Raw genomic sequence first — 13826 nt, forward strand, 5'->3', positions numbered from 1 at the left:
TGATCATCCAAAAGAGCATAATAGCAGAAGCTCAGTTCAGTGGAAGACAACTCAACCCGCTGAGCTTGGATTTGCTGCGTCAACGGTCACAGGTTACACTCTGGCAGCCAACTTCTTTTGCCATTCTCAATGATCGGCTGCCCAGCTACATTTACATTATGTTCACAAAGAGCAGCAGCAGCAAACACACACATGTGCACGTGTATTCACCAGCGCGCTACACCGGTTGTTTGGCTTCGGAGCCTTCTGCACGGCTCATAGTCGGTTTTGTGTTTGTATTTACCATTTTGGCCATTCCACTTGATCGTTGGCTGCTCGCGCTGAGCAATGCGCTGTGGTGTGCTGGGCTGTGGTGAATTGGTCCTATGCTTATGCTGAGGCCTGCTCGCTAACTTTTATGCTGCGTCGTTCAGGTTGCTGCCTCACCGTTGCTGTTGTTGAGTGTTTTTGCTCTTTGGCTAGTTGTTGGTTACGCTGTCAGCGTCAGCGTTGGCGCTCACCTTTGTTTGGCGTGTTGTTGAATGCCACCACACTTGCTCGCACCATTTTGCCCCGGTATGGTATGCTCAGGTAGAAAAGAAAAACTCCACTTCAGTTCTTCGTGTGTTTTCGTTGTAAAATCAGTGAACGTTGCTCGTGAGCGGACGGTTTTTGTGTAGCGTAGCGCGTTTTTTCGGTATAAAACCCAACTACCTACATACAATATATGTGCAAATGAGCCTAAGTTTAGTGCAGTAAAATTTTTTTGATAATTGGAAATGCATATGCATATTGCAACCGACAAATATACGTTGCAACATATGGCAAATATATGAGAAAAGTGAACTCCATTGATTAACGAAAGCGCGCGGTCCACAACAACACGATAATCGGTTGGAAAATGAAGGAAATTCATTAATTGTTCAATCGGACGGCGCGTAGTGCTTTGTAGTGACAAATAAAAATATATTAAGCCTCAATTTTTCACTTAAAAAAGCAAAGGAGGTTTGTGCAAATGCGAGATATCGCTACAAATCTCTGCAACACCGAGTTGCAGTTGTGAGAAGCTCGAAATATTTACTCTACTTGTGTTCCTGGTGTAGCTGTAAATATACTATATGTAAAGTATATTTGTGTATAAAGTCAGCAAAAGTGCTGAGTGTTAGATAAATATAACAAATTGCAACGAAAAAGTTGTTGCTGGCAGTTTTGTGCCTTTTGTGTATGCTGTTCTCTAAAAGTAACAAGTGGCATTTGCGAATCTACTAATCTTTCGTAAGTGTGACGAACGCAAGTGGGAAGGCAAGGTGCCACAAACCCCGCTAATTTCACTGGAATAGCAGCAACAATTCTGGTGACAAAAAAGAATACACGCCAGCGACAATTGGGAAATGTAAGCATTCGAGTTGTTTCTACAACGAAATCTATTTTGTATTTGTTAAAAATAAGTAAGCGCAGGAAATTTTCAAGCAAACAACAACAACAATGTACAAATCTCTGTGCGATTTTCCATATGAAATATTGTGTATACTCGTATTGGCCAGGCAAAGGCACCACATGCGCGCAGTTGGCGGTTGCGTCGACCGCGTACTGCCGCTGCCGTTATCGCCTGAAATGTGTGTGCAGTAGAAAAGCAGCAAAACGTAAAAACAAAAAACCAACAAACAAATACAATAATACAATAACACAATAAGTGAGGAAACACAAACTAAAAAAAATGGAAAAACAAAAAGTGAAAAATTAAACAAAGTGAAAAGAAATATTTTTCAACAAGTCAAACGGGTTCTTTGCGCTCCAACTGCCACTGTCGCTGCTACGACTGCGGCTGCGGCTGTTGCTGTTGCTGTTGCTTTTGCCGTTGGTGGTGGCTCTCTAGCGAGTTTGATTATTTGTTTGTGTGTTGTTGTTTTTGTTGTTTGGCGGCAGCAAATGCAACAGCAATGCAATTATGGCTAACCTCCTATTGAAATAATTTTAGTTTTCTCGCTTAACTCACATATATACATACTAGCATGTGTGCAGGAAAACTATTTTTCAATCGAACACATAAACAAAAATATTAAAGATTATCTGCTGCGTTGATTTCGTTGAAGTGCTTGTGTATGTAGTGTGCTTGGTGTAAACAGGTCATTTGTTTCAGAAATGCGTTCGAAAAACAAGCACTAAAAAAATAATTTTTTGACATCAAATCTATAAAACCCCATAAAAACAATTTGTGCTTCTCAGTGCTTCTTTAACAAAAGACTTTAGCCACGAACATGACGTGTTTTCCATCGAAAAGTGTAACAGCGAAAGGCAATATAAATTCCCGTCTAGGTGAACTGTAAGATTTCTCTAAACATATCAAGCTCTTGTTGTGCTTTTGTCAGAAATTAAATTTTAATTTTCAAATAAAGTTCTTGAGTAATTAGATCTTTTTCTTGCCTCTATAATTTTCTCAAAGTTTCTGTATAATTTGAAAGACTTTTCAAATTTTAGCTATTTCACAGGAACTGTTAGTGACAGTTCGTCGCACAGCCTACTCAGTTAAAATTGGGTTAAACAAAAGACGTCAAATCTGACTTGGAAATTATTTTAAATTTTTATACTCGTGCAACCAGCTGCTACAGAGTATTATGGTTTTGTTCACCTAACGGTTGCACGTATCATCTAAATCTAATCGAGATATATAGATAGGGTTATGTAGATATAAATGATCAAAATGAGGAGAGAAGTTGAAATACGGTTAACTGTGGGTCTGTCCGCCCGTTCAAGCTGTAACTTGAGTAAAAATTGACATATCTGGATGAAATTTGGAATGCAGTTTCCAAGTTCATAGATGGGCATAATCGGACCACTGCCTCGCCCATAAAAATAGGCGCGGCCCACCCTCTAATATGTCTGTTAAACTATTAAGCTACAATAACCAAATTTGCTGAGTATAAATATCATAAGAACTACCGACAGTGTGAAAATGGATGAAATCAGAAGATAACTCCGCTCGCTCCCCAAATAACGGTACTGTTAAAAACTACTGAAAGAGCGATAACTCAATAACTAAATACGCCAGAAACATTAAGTTTAACAATTTTACCACCGAGATAGTATGACTGAGTTTTGTGGGAGCTGGTGAGAGAATTGGGCGATGGACGTGGCACCGCCCACTTTTTGGTGAAATACCATATCTCGGCACCTGAAAACCGATTTCGAATCTAATACGTGGCTCCTTACATCCTTATGTCAGATTGTGAAAATGGACAAAATCGGGCCACAGCCACGCCTACTTACTAGAAAGCACAATATTAAATTCCACTTGTTCGTTCAGTTTCCCATACACAAATCAAAAAGGAAATAATATGTCAGGATAAAACTTTGCACGAATAAAGTCTCTAGTGTTTGCCATCTTATGAATAAAAACTGTTGAAATCCAATAAAAACTTTTCAAGCCCCTAGGTACGAGTATCGGATATTTAGACCCCTGTACCTATAGTTGACTTTTGATCGAAAAGGTCGGGCAATGTTTGCTATGCAATATACAATTGAAATTAAGGGATAATCCTTTTATATAATGGTATATTTGTATGCGAAGAATGTGTTTAAGAGACCATTACTTCCCTTAGAACCCATATACTTCAGATTTTCGAACTTCAGGTTGACTTTGCACTGTAATCTCGGCCAATATATGCCTAAAATAGGTAAATTTGAACTTGTTTTACTGCCTATATCCGGCTGACTTTACTCTATATGATTGGACCTTAAAGTACTTACCTGGCTTTGATTTTTGCAAGTTGCAATAGTATAAAATGTTCGGTTCGGTCCCTTCCTCACTTTTTGCAGTCGCCTTTTTAAGAATCGTAAAACATAATAATGATGGACCATAGAATATAAGAGCGTCAAGAGAATATAAAAGCACCACAATTATGTACTTTGTATATTAAAATATTAAAAATATTCGTATCTTGAAGAGAATTCGCCAAAAAAAAAAAAAAAAAAAAAAAAAAAAAAAAAAAAAAAAAAAAAAAAAAAAAACTCATGGAAATTCATAACGGTTATTTCATAAGTCAAATGTTTTAAAATCAGTTCTCGAAATAGAAAAGCTGGATTTTACTATTGGTAAATATTTTGAATTGTAATCGAATCTACACAGGCGACCTTAACATTAAACCAACAAACGTCAGTGTTTCCCGAAAAGATTACTACGATTTCTTAAAAAAAAAAATCATTATTTGTTAATGAAATTCAAGTATTTTCTATTTATAGTGAAGTACAATCAATGCAATTAAATTCTGAATATGACAACATTAAAAAACTCCACGACTTCTTTAGCGTGAACGAATTCGATGAAACCGATTTTCAAGTAATTTTTTTCTAAATCACGTCTTATATCAGCACGTTTAATATTGCCTTCTAATGCTTTAGGAGAGTCTAGCTTATTGCTGAAGACCACTGATTTCAATAACCTCACAAGAAGTAGTCTCATGATGCTAAATGAGAACTTAATTTAGGACGTTCATTGTCATAATTTCTTGAAATAATAGAATCTCCAAACTTTTCACCCAATGATTCGGTTGTTGCACATGTTGTGTGGCACGTAGCTGTGACTTGTTGTAACCAGATGTTGTCAAGCTCAACTTGATCCCATTGCGGCCACGAAAAATGGTTACCACCGATCTATACCGCTTTCCATTGACAGTAACGGAGCCACCGGACAGATAAATGTTGTTATTGCGTATTTCTTTCCATGACGAAGTGGAAAACATTACTGAATACAATAAAAAAAAATTAAAGCTCATGGCATATTAAAAACGGTACTTAGAAATTATATCATCCTTATTCGAAAACCCGGTATAACAATGAAATATACAACCTAAGATATTAGGAAAGACTGCCTATAGATTTTCTTGTTTCGAAAATATTCTTCGATTTTAAAATCAACCAATCACTAATTGAATGATTTATGTTTTCGACCGCCTTTAAAAATAAGTTTTGACATAAATTTTAAGAATTCTGTAAACCAGCTTTTATACTATACCTATACTATATATACTCTATGTGCCGTTTCCATCTCAAATAGCGATTATACAATTTCCATAGTTGTCAAGATGAGGCTCTCAGCTGGTTTGGTCTGAATAAAAAAAAAATATTACACCTGTCTCTATTTGTATATTCTGGAACTTATTTACACTGAGTACAATAGTTTTGTTCACCTTACCGTTGCTTGCATCAGCTGAAGATAGACATATAGTCTAATATATAGAGATGGTCAGGATGACAAAATGACTTGTCTGACCGCAGTTTTGACCGTTCGTCCAAGCGATGATATGAATCAAAATTAAAGTATCTTGATACTACTAGCTACCGAAACCGTTTCTACGAAGAACTTTGTTTAATAATTATGGTGGTATTTTATCATAAGTTGTGTGGAAATATCTTGTTTTAATTACACTGAATTAACCAATTGGATAAAAAAAACTTGGTATTTGGAAAGTTTGGGTGGTGAATAAAAACGTGTTGATATGCTACCCAAATGAAATCATACATATACTGGCAGTAAAATCCGCAAGGATATTAACATTATTATTTAGAAGACAAAGACATGTTTTTAGAAAAAGCGTTAAATTGAAATTTAAGCGGTTGATTCGGCAAGTAATGGTTAAAATAATAGGTTTGAGACCTTAAAAAATATATATACATTATCATGGAACTGATTCGATTCACTTGGAGTTTCTGAGATATCGGTCTTGTTCTTATATTGGTATTCTATTATAATTACGGTACGGAGAAAATCCCTTTTCTATTATACTTATATGACTCAAAAAATTTTTCGGCGGGGAGAGCGTTAGCTGTAATTATTTCTTAACAAATTAGATAATACATACATAAAAATAACTTTCAACTGTTATATAAGTTGCAATGAAATAATTTATGGAATATTTTTTCAAAGCATGCAACAACAATATAACTACCATAGAGACAAAGCCTGAGAGTTTTGTACTCAACCATTATTATACGCGTATAGCGCATACATACTTTCGTGTCGGAAAATGATTTATTAGGAATATTTTCATACCTGTCTGTCAAAGTGGCAACCCGCGTTTCAGTGCAGTTCCAATAAAATGCGTAAAATATTTGTGTACTATATTACGAAATCGTTGTAAGCGGACACGTACAGGTCATAAAGCAAGGTGAAGCGCACAAATAGGAAACACATTTCCCAAACTACTTACAATGGTGTTAGATATGTAGCTGTATTTGTATACTTTATGTGTGCGTGTGTTCATATTGGATTGTAGAACAGAGCGCATAGTTATGCGTGCATGCATTGTGATTTATTTTCGTGTGCGCGAGTACATCAGCCGAAAAGGAATCCTTCACCCTCACACGCTTTGCCGCACACTTAATGAAACTATAAAAAGGTGGAAAGGAAACTAAAAAAATCTAGAAACGGCAAAGGAGTGCATAGTGGACTTAAAGATTTGAGCGTGTTTGGAGGTGAATGAATGTGGCGAACAAATCAACAATTGCGCTCACCTCTACACATATAGTAATAGAAACATGTTGGCTTGTATATGTGTGCGTGCATTGTTGCAGTTGCAGCTACATGTGAAAGGCAGGAAAATTCGTGCATTGTATTTTTAAGCAATTCATGGAATTGATTGTATGATTTTTTCGGCTATTTTAATCGACAGCTACAATCGCTTATATGTGTGCGTTTATATACAATTATATACAAGGGTAAAGCATGTAATATAACGATGTTGTATTTTTTGAAATATTTTGTTATTGGAAAATCTAATCGTGTAATCGTGACGTGAGAGCAATGCTGCCACCAAATGCGTTTTCTTGGGAATTGACGGTTTTAAGGCTTTTGCTATTTGCTGCTAGTGTGTGTTACAGTGATGCATTTCGGCCATGAATGGCTGAAGCGAAGTTGACGCCCTTTGTTGGCGCTTAGTTTCTTGAGATTTATCAAGAATTCCACCGGCGTGCTTTGTTTACAAATAAGTTCAGAAAATCCTGCTAAGTTGCGTTGGCATTCGAACAGAAAAACTTGGTGGATCTTGGCGTAGTTAAGATGAATGTATTCAATTTATCTAAATACTTTTAGCACACTGCTCGCAAAACACTCCGTCATTGTTTTCGAAGTACCTAAAACCCTCCACTTATGAGTTAAAATATCAATTGATATACAAAAACGACTATATTTTCTATCAATTTCAATATTTATCGTATATATATATGTTGAGCTAGATGCAAAAATTTCAGCTTGAGTTTGCATGAGTCCCCACGATTTCAAAAACCTTTCAAAACTCCTGCAAAACAATACTAACATGGAACGAAATATTATATTTATTTCATAATTTTGAAAAAAAAAAAAAAAAAAAAAAAAAAAAAAAAAAAAAAAAAAAAAAAAAAAAAAAAAAAAAAAAAAAAAAAAAAAAAAATGCGAAAGCTGTAGTTGGAAGATAAGGAATCAGAATCATCGTATTGAAAGTCTAAGAAGATGGTAGAAATATCCACGACAAACATATGAAAAAATCAAGAACTGGGATTAGCTCGAAGTTGTAAATAATTACAAATTATCTTGTAAGCCTATGTCATTTTGCCTTTGGCCGTTATCAAACTTGTGGCTAAAGCAATCCCAAATGAAAAAATTTACACCTCGAAACTTTATGGCACTTTGGATGCTCTTACTTTGAAGCCTCTAACAGTTATTTCGCCGAACTTTTTAAATTTGTTCTCATCACTCCAAACTAGCTTTTTCTAAATTATTGACGGCATTTGATAATACTTTTTGGCTAATTCCAATCGTGCCTACAAGTTCTTTTGGCTAGTACAAGGCTTTTTGATCTGGGATTCTCCGCTCATTTGTTCATTCTAAAACATACATCTGAATAAATCGGACTGAAAAACGTGTCTTTATTCACATTTCTGAATAGTTTACACTCTTCTCGAGCAGGGGTTGCCCTGATCTTCGTGCGTTCTCTGGTCCAACATTTTGTTCTTGTAGTTTTTTATCACTGTTAGGAATGTGGTATAGCTTCTAGAATATTTTTTTGCATTACCCCATTCCATTTATATACCCGAAACAATCAATTTTTGGATGTCAATGCTTATTTCAAAAGGTTTTGCCATTTTACTAAATATTTATTGAACTAACTAAAACACTTAATTGATATGGGTTGCTCAATTTTTTAAGGCATGTTTAAAAAAGTATTTACAAATGAATAAACTACGTTCAAGGATTGCACACTTCTTGTGGAGAGAGGGCGCTAGCTAAATTATGGCGAGATATCTCAAAAACTGAGGAACTAATTAGAGTATTTACAGATAGACGGACATTACTAAATAGTCTTCTTGATCATTGACATTTTGAGATATATATTTTATATGTTCTCCTACGTCATGGCAAACTTAATATACCCTGTTAAAGGTATACAAATTTGGTGGAATATCTATAGTTATGTCGGGTACTGTATATAGAGCATATTGTATACCCTAGACGATTTATAGAAACCACGATGTTCAGCACTCGGTGAGGTTGATAGAAAAATTAAGAAACGAAAATTTGATTGAGTAACTTCGAAGAATTTGGTTTTTGGTATATTTATTTGGTGGCGTTATAAAGAGTATGGGCAAAAAGTAAGGGCAAAATAACATCTATTGTAACGTATTACTCACTTATGGAACAGAACACAATGGCTTTGTAACATATTTTTATAATTTGGTTGCAGTAAGACAATTTTCAGATCTTTTCAAATAATTAAAAATTTTTTTATGATCATAAAAAGCTGAGAATCAATTAAAAGACAAAAGAATGCCACACGCAAACAAAAATGTTTGCCAAAATGTTGAAATCTTGTTTTACTCTCGTAATAATAATAAAAAAACTAGCTTTAAAAGCCCACGAAACCATCAAGATTTTCTAAATCGTTTGGTATATTCTACGAACCACTTTCTAGCCTTTATGGCTCCACCATGTGTCCAAAGAAACACTAACTTTTATTACCTTTAATTAACACTTGACATTAGCACAGTGGCTTCTCAACGGTTCACAAAAACAACGACGGCTACCTCCGCAAGCGCAAACGAATTCGCTCGCCCATTCTCCGACGGCCATTAAAGCATAGAAATTATAGTGGTTAACGCATTTTAAGTAGCTAATGCGGAGCATAACAAAAGCGTAGTAATCATAAAACAATGTACGATTGCATACATACAACAACGAAATAACAAGTTTATGGGTTAGTGTGTATAAATTATACTCTAAGCATTTTTGTTTTATTTTCTTAAATTCAGAATCACATTTAGGGCTTTGCCTTAGCTTGCGTGAAATACTTTTGGACTGATCATAAAAATTATAAATATTACGATTTCTTTACGGTGGGGATTTTTCCCAGTTTGCTACAAGGAGTTTATCTTATTAATTAAGAAAATGCATTAAAATCTGATACTGCTTTTCTCATTTCTAGAATATGCCGCAAAAATTATGGTTTCATATAAACTGCTTCATTGCTTTGGTCCAAACTTGACCACATACTAATTTTATTTACAATATTCTACATATTAAAATTATCAACCGATTACTCCTCAATATATCAACGAATATTTGATCATGACTGGTTTGTTAGCTTTAGGAGCATGAATCTCAAACATGCGAAACCAATGAGCTCAGCAGCTATTGTAAATTTTTCAGATGATTGGGTCATCTTCTGTAACAAATTTTAATGCAGTTCTTGGTTTTGTTTGAAAAGAGGAGGTACCCACAAGCGTTAGGCCACTTTCGAATTGCGGATTAATTAGAATTGGATTTTATGAAGTCATCAATTTTCAAACATTTACCAGCCCGATTTGAATGATGCCGATTTTGTTAACGCCACCAAATTATCTGAGTAGAGAGTAGTGTCTCTGCATTTTGCTTTTGACCCTAATTGCTCTCAAGGCTCTTAGCTCTTCAATCTGGAAAATATAGTTTTACGATACATTATTTTATACATACAGCGCTAATATCGCCTCCAATTTCAAACCTAAAAATCATAGGTGAAGTCAGAACCACTTTATTACCATACTGCACCGGGTATTTATCACAGTCGTGTAAATTTCCTAGCGGGTTTCTCGTTCTTAATGCAATCTGAGCTGTAAATTGTGCACTATGTTTGTACATTAAACTCGTTGTTTGGTCTGTTGAATGCGCCTAATGTCATTTAAATTGCCACCTAGTGTAGAGGAGTGCAGTCGGCAGTACAGCCGACAATCTCCGAGGCAATATAACTTTTCTACGCTGCCATTAAGATTAACAAATAACAAAAATTACACACTACATTTGCGCTTAAATACAAATTCAGCAAACGAACATACAGATGTGAGTGAGTGACTGTATAGGGATGTGTGTTTGCGAGTGTGCCGCCGCAGATTATCAATGTTGCATGCTCAATGTAGTAACTGATGGCGCACGCACGACTTCAGATGGCTGCAATCTCTTCCGCACCGGCGCCTTGCCGCGACTGCGTGCGCTTCCAATTCGTCAATGGTTATGGGCATGCAGTGGTGTGGGCTTTTTTGGTGTCGTAGACCACACGCATGCCGCGTGCAACGTGCAACGTGCGGCGTGCGCAAATTACACGAATTCATACGCATGCGCATGCGTGCATTTGTGGATGTATGCAGAGATTTCGACACAACTTAGTGCAAAATATACCGGCTACAACCTTATGGGGCTAACCATTGTTTTGGCAACTCCATCTAGTTGCCGTTCAAGTCTATTGCTTTCCCTCATTTTCAATTTGGATTTCCACACATTTTTGCTTTGTTTCATTTGCTAATATTTCACAGGTTTTAATTGTCTTGAACTAATTATTTGTAGTAGTGAGTGTGTATTTTTAAATGAAATATAATTTAATTGTATTGCTGCGCAACCCTCCACCTCCAACTGCGCTGCAACGAGGTCATCTCAAATAATTTTATACTTTTCACTAACAAGTTTTGTAATATTTATATATAATATTTCATCGCTTAAATTGATAATTGTGTTCAAAATTACTGCTAAGGCATTAGAACATTTTGCTAATACAATTTGGTTGAATTTAGTCAACACTTAAATGCCTAAAGGATAAATAATTAATATTTGACTTTAATTTTTATGAGCTTTTTATAATCTCATTTATGAGTTTCTCGTCTTGGTTCCCAAAGTCGACGTTGACACTTGGTCTTGTGAGTCGGTTAAGTAAAGTTCAATACCCTGTTATACGGAGGTAGGCCAACACAGGAAAATTTAGATGTCTTCTTTTTGGCTTAAAGTTCACTTCAGTGTTCTAAAAACAGCACTAAATTAGTAGAAAGAAAAGTATTTTCGGTTTCCTTGACTAATTCGTTGTTATGTCGAAGAGTTCAGCTCAATTGCATTCAACATGTAAACATCGAACACGATGGTACTCGGAGATGATTTACCACTAATTTTTTCTGTAAAAAATCTCACATTTTTTACTAGTCCGCCATGTTGCGAAGAAGGCTAAAACGTACGCACTTTACTACTAAATCTTATGCAGGTTAAGATTCCAATTCTTTCATATTATTTCAGTTAGCATGAACATTTACATTAATCGATTCCCTGAGATATCTTCTTGGAAAAACAGTTTTCGTAGGTTAACTCAGTAGCCGCCATTTTGTGCCACTATATATACTCTTTATACACAGAAAGATAAGTTTTGATTTTCTTTTCTTACTCCCAGATTGAGGCCAGTTTTTAGGCTCGCCTAGCTAATTAACGGAAAAGTTATCAATATGCCCAGTCGAAAAAAATGTTTAATACATATATCATATCAAACACTTGAAAGAAATCTATTTGTATATATCCTATTTCTATATTTTATTTGTTTTATCCGAAGCAAAAGATGGTTTAAAATATTTTTTCCTTAAGTTTATTTTTTCACTTTTAACATGTCTGAAGGATGTTACTGCGCTTCGCGTCAACGTCAACGCCGTTAACATATCTTAACTGAACATATGAAGTGTTGCGGTTGTCGTGTAACGTTCACTTGTCATTTACTATACGAATATACATAGGCACACACATCCTGCGTTTTGCTTTGTGTTTAGCAACTTACTTCACTTTTGCAAGCCACAAAAGTGATAAGATATGAGCGCGCTGTCAGTCGATGTTGCCGCGGCCTTTCATTGCCTTCTCGGAGCATGGTTGGACAACTGGGATTGGCTTTTGTTTAGCAGTCATCAATTCGATTCCTTTGCTGGTTTTCTGCTCCACTTGCCATTCTATGTGAGACTATGACAGACAACACCAACAACCGCAACTTCAAGTCTGCGATATGACAGACATCGCAATTATGACGCGCAGAAATTGAACTAATTAAGATTATTAAAAGACGATTTTTGTATTTGAGATATCTAACTATATCGGCTTTCCTGTTTTATCATTGTATGAACGTCGTTGACGGCCAGTTTCCTCTTAACTCCTAGCAGCGAAGCGTACGTTGGTGTTTAGTGGTTCGCTGCTGCGTGAAACATTTTGCATATATACCTGTGCACAAAAAATAAGGTGACATTATATTTATTTGGAAAAATTTTTATTTATTCTTCCAAATTAATTTCATCCCCTTCAAAGTAATCCCCTCCCGATGCAATGCACTTATGCCAACGGATTTTCCAATCTTCGAAACACTGGTTGTAGTCACTTTCCGGGATGGCATTCAGTTCCGTCTTCGCTGCGGCTTGAATCTCCTCTATCATATAAAAACGGTGCCCACGGAGCGGTCTTTTGAACTTGGTGAACAGCCAAAAGTCGCACGGCACCAGATCAGGTGAATACGGTGGTTGCGGAACGATACAGGTTGAGTTTTTGGCGAACTGATCATTTAATGCAAATTCTTTGCTCAACAAATTTCGACATCGCAAAAAACGAAAAACTCACTTTTAGCAGCTCACAAAACGGCACATATCTCAGATACTAATAAGTATTTTGACATGAAATTTGACATAAATGTGACTGACAGTACCACCAATCTAAAAAAAAATAATTCTCCAAATCTTTCGACGCGCGCATTTGCTCCAAAAGAAACATTTGCGGAAATATAATTATATCTGCGAAATTACATTTTCAATTCATTACGCCTAAGTAACGGCATAAAGAACACGACACCCTTTCACAAGTGCTTGCTGCAGTAGTCTTTCCTTACATCTTGAAGCGAAATAAGGTACTTGTATTGTAGGCGACTAATAACAATACCATACAATTTATTTGATAAGTGAAGGACGGAATATCTTAATATTATTTATTGAAATGGGTGGCAATCGGACCGCAAGTAATCAAAACATTGATTACTGAAGGCAAGGACTTTTTTGCCCTCTTATTATTCAATTCGGTCCAGATGAGATGAGATGTCGATGGCACCCAAACGGGGTTTAGGGGCTCCAATGTAATGGCAATAAGAAGAAGAAGGCACTGTACCGCGCAGCATGTGAATAATTATTTGGCCCAAATTATTAGAAATAATATTGATCAACGATCATGACAATAAGTAGGGTAATGATACGAAAATATAAGTACTTACCGATTCTTCGGTATATAATTATATGGTCTATTTTTTGACAGTAGGGGCCAATGGGAAAGAGCTTCTCATGTAAAAATATGCTAAACTTAGAGAGATTTCGAACAAATTAATCTCGTTTAATCTAGATGCGGTTGAAACCTACGTTTTTTTTTTTTTTTTTTGATACAGTTCATAACGAAAGAATCCTTTGTGAACCCTTTGTGGCTTAAACCAAATAATTGTTTTACTAAAGATCTCCGTTAGATACTTCCTGAGTTTGTTGCCATATCAACCTTTGTTTCTTTCTGTTTATGCTCCACTTGT

General features: G+C 35.8%; 1 protein-coding gene across 1 annotated transcript in view; it reads left to right on the top strand.

The window, feature by feature from the left end:
- Positions 1-627: 627 nt before the first annotated feature.
- Positions 628-13826, top strand: part of LOC108967887 (protein dachsous) — a 245508-nt gene continuing 232309 nt past the window's right edge. The window contains exon 1 of the mRNA XM_018931550.1: positions 628-1372. The gene's annotated coding sequence lies outside the window, so the exon portion shown is untranslated. The remainder of the gene's footprint in view (positions 1373-13826) is intronic.

The sequence above is a fragment of the Bactrocera latifrons genome, unplaced genomic scaffold (assembly GCF_001853355.1).
Source record: "Bactrocera latifrons isolate USDA-ARS-PBARC rearing strain unplaced genomic scaffold, ASM185335v1 scaffold_101, whole genome shotgun sequence".
Taxonomy (NCBI): Eukaryota; Metazoa; Arthropoda; class Insecta; order Diptera; family Tephritidae; genus Bactrocera; species Bactrocera latifrons.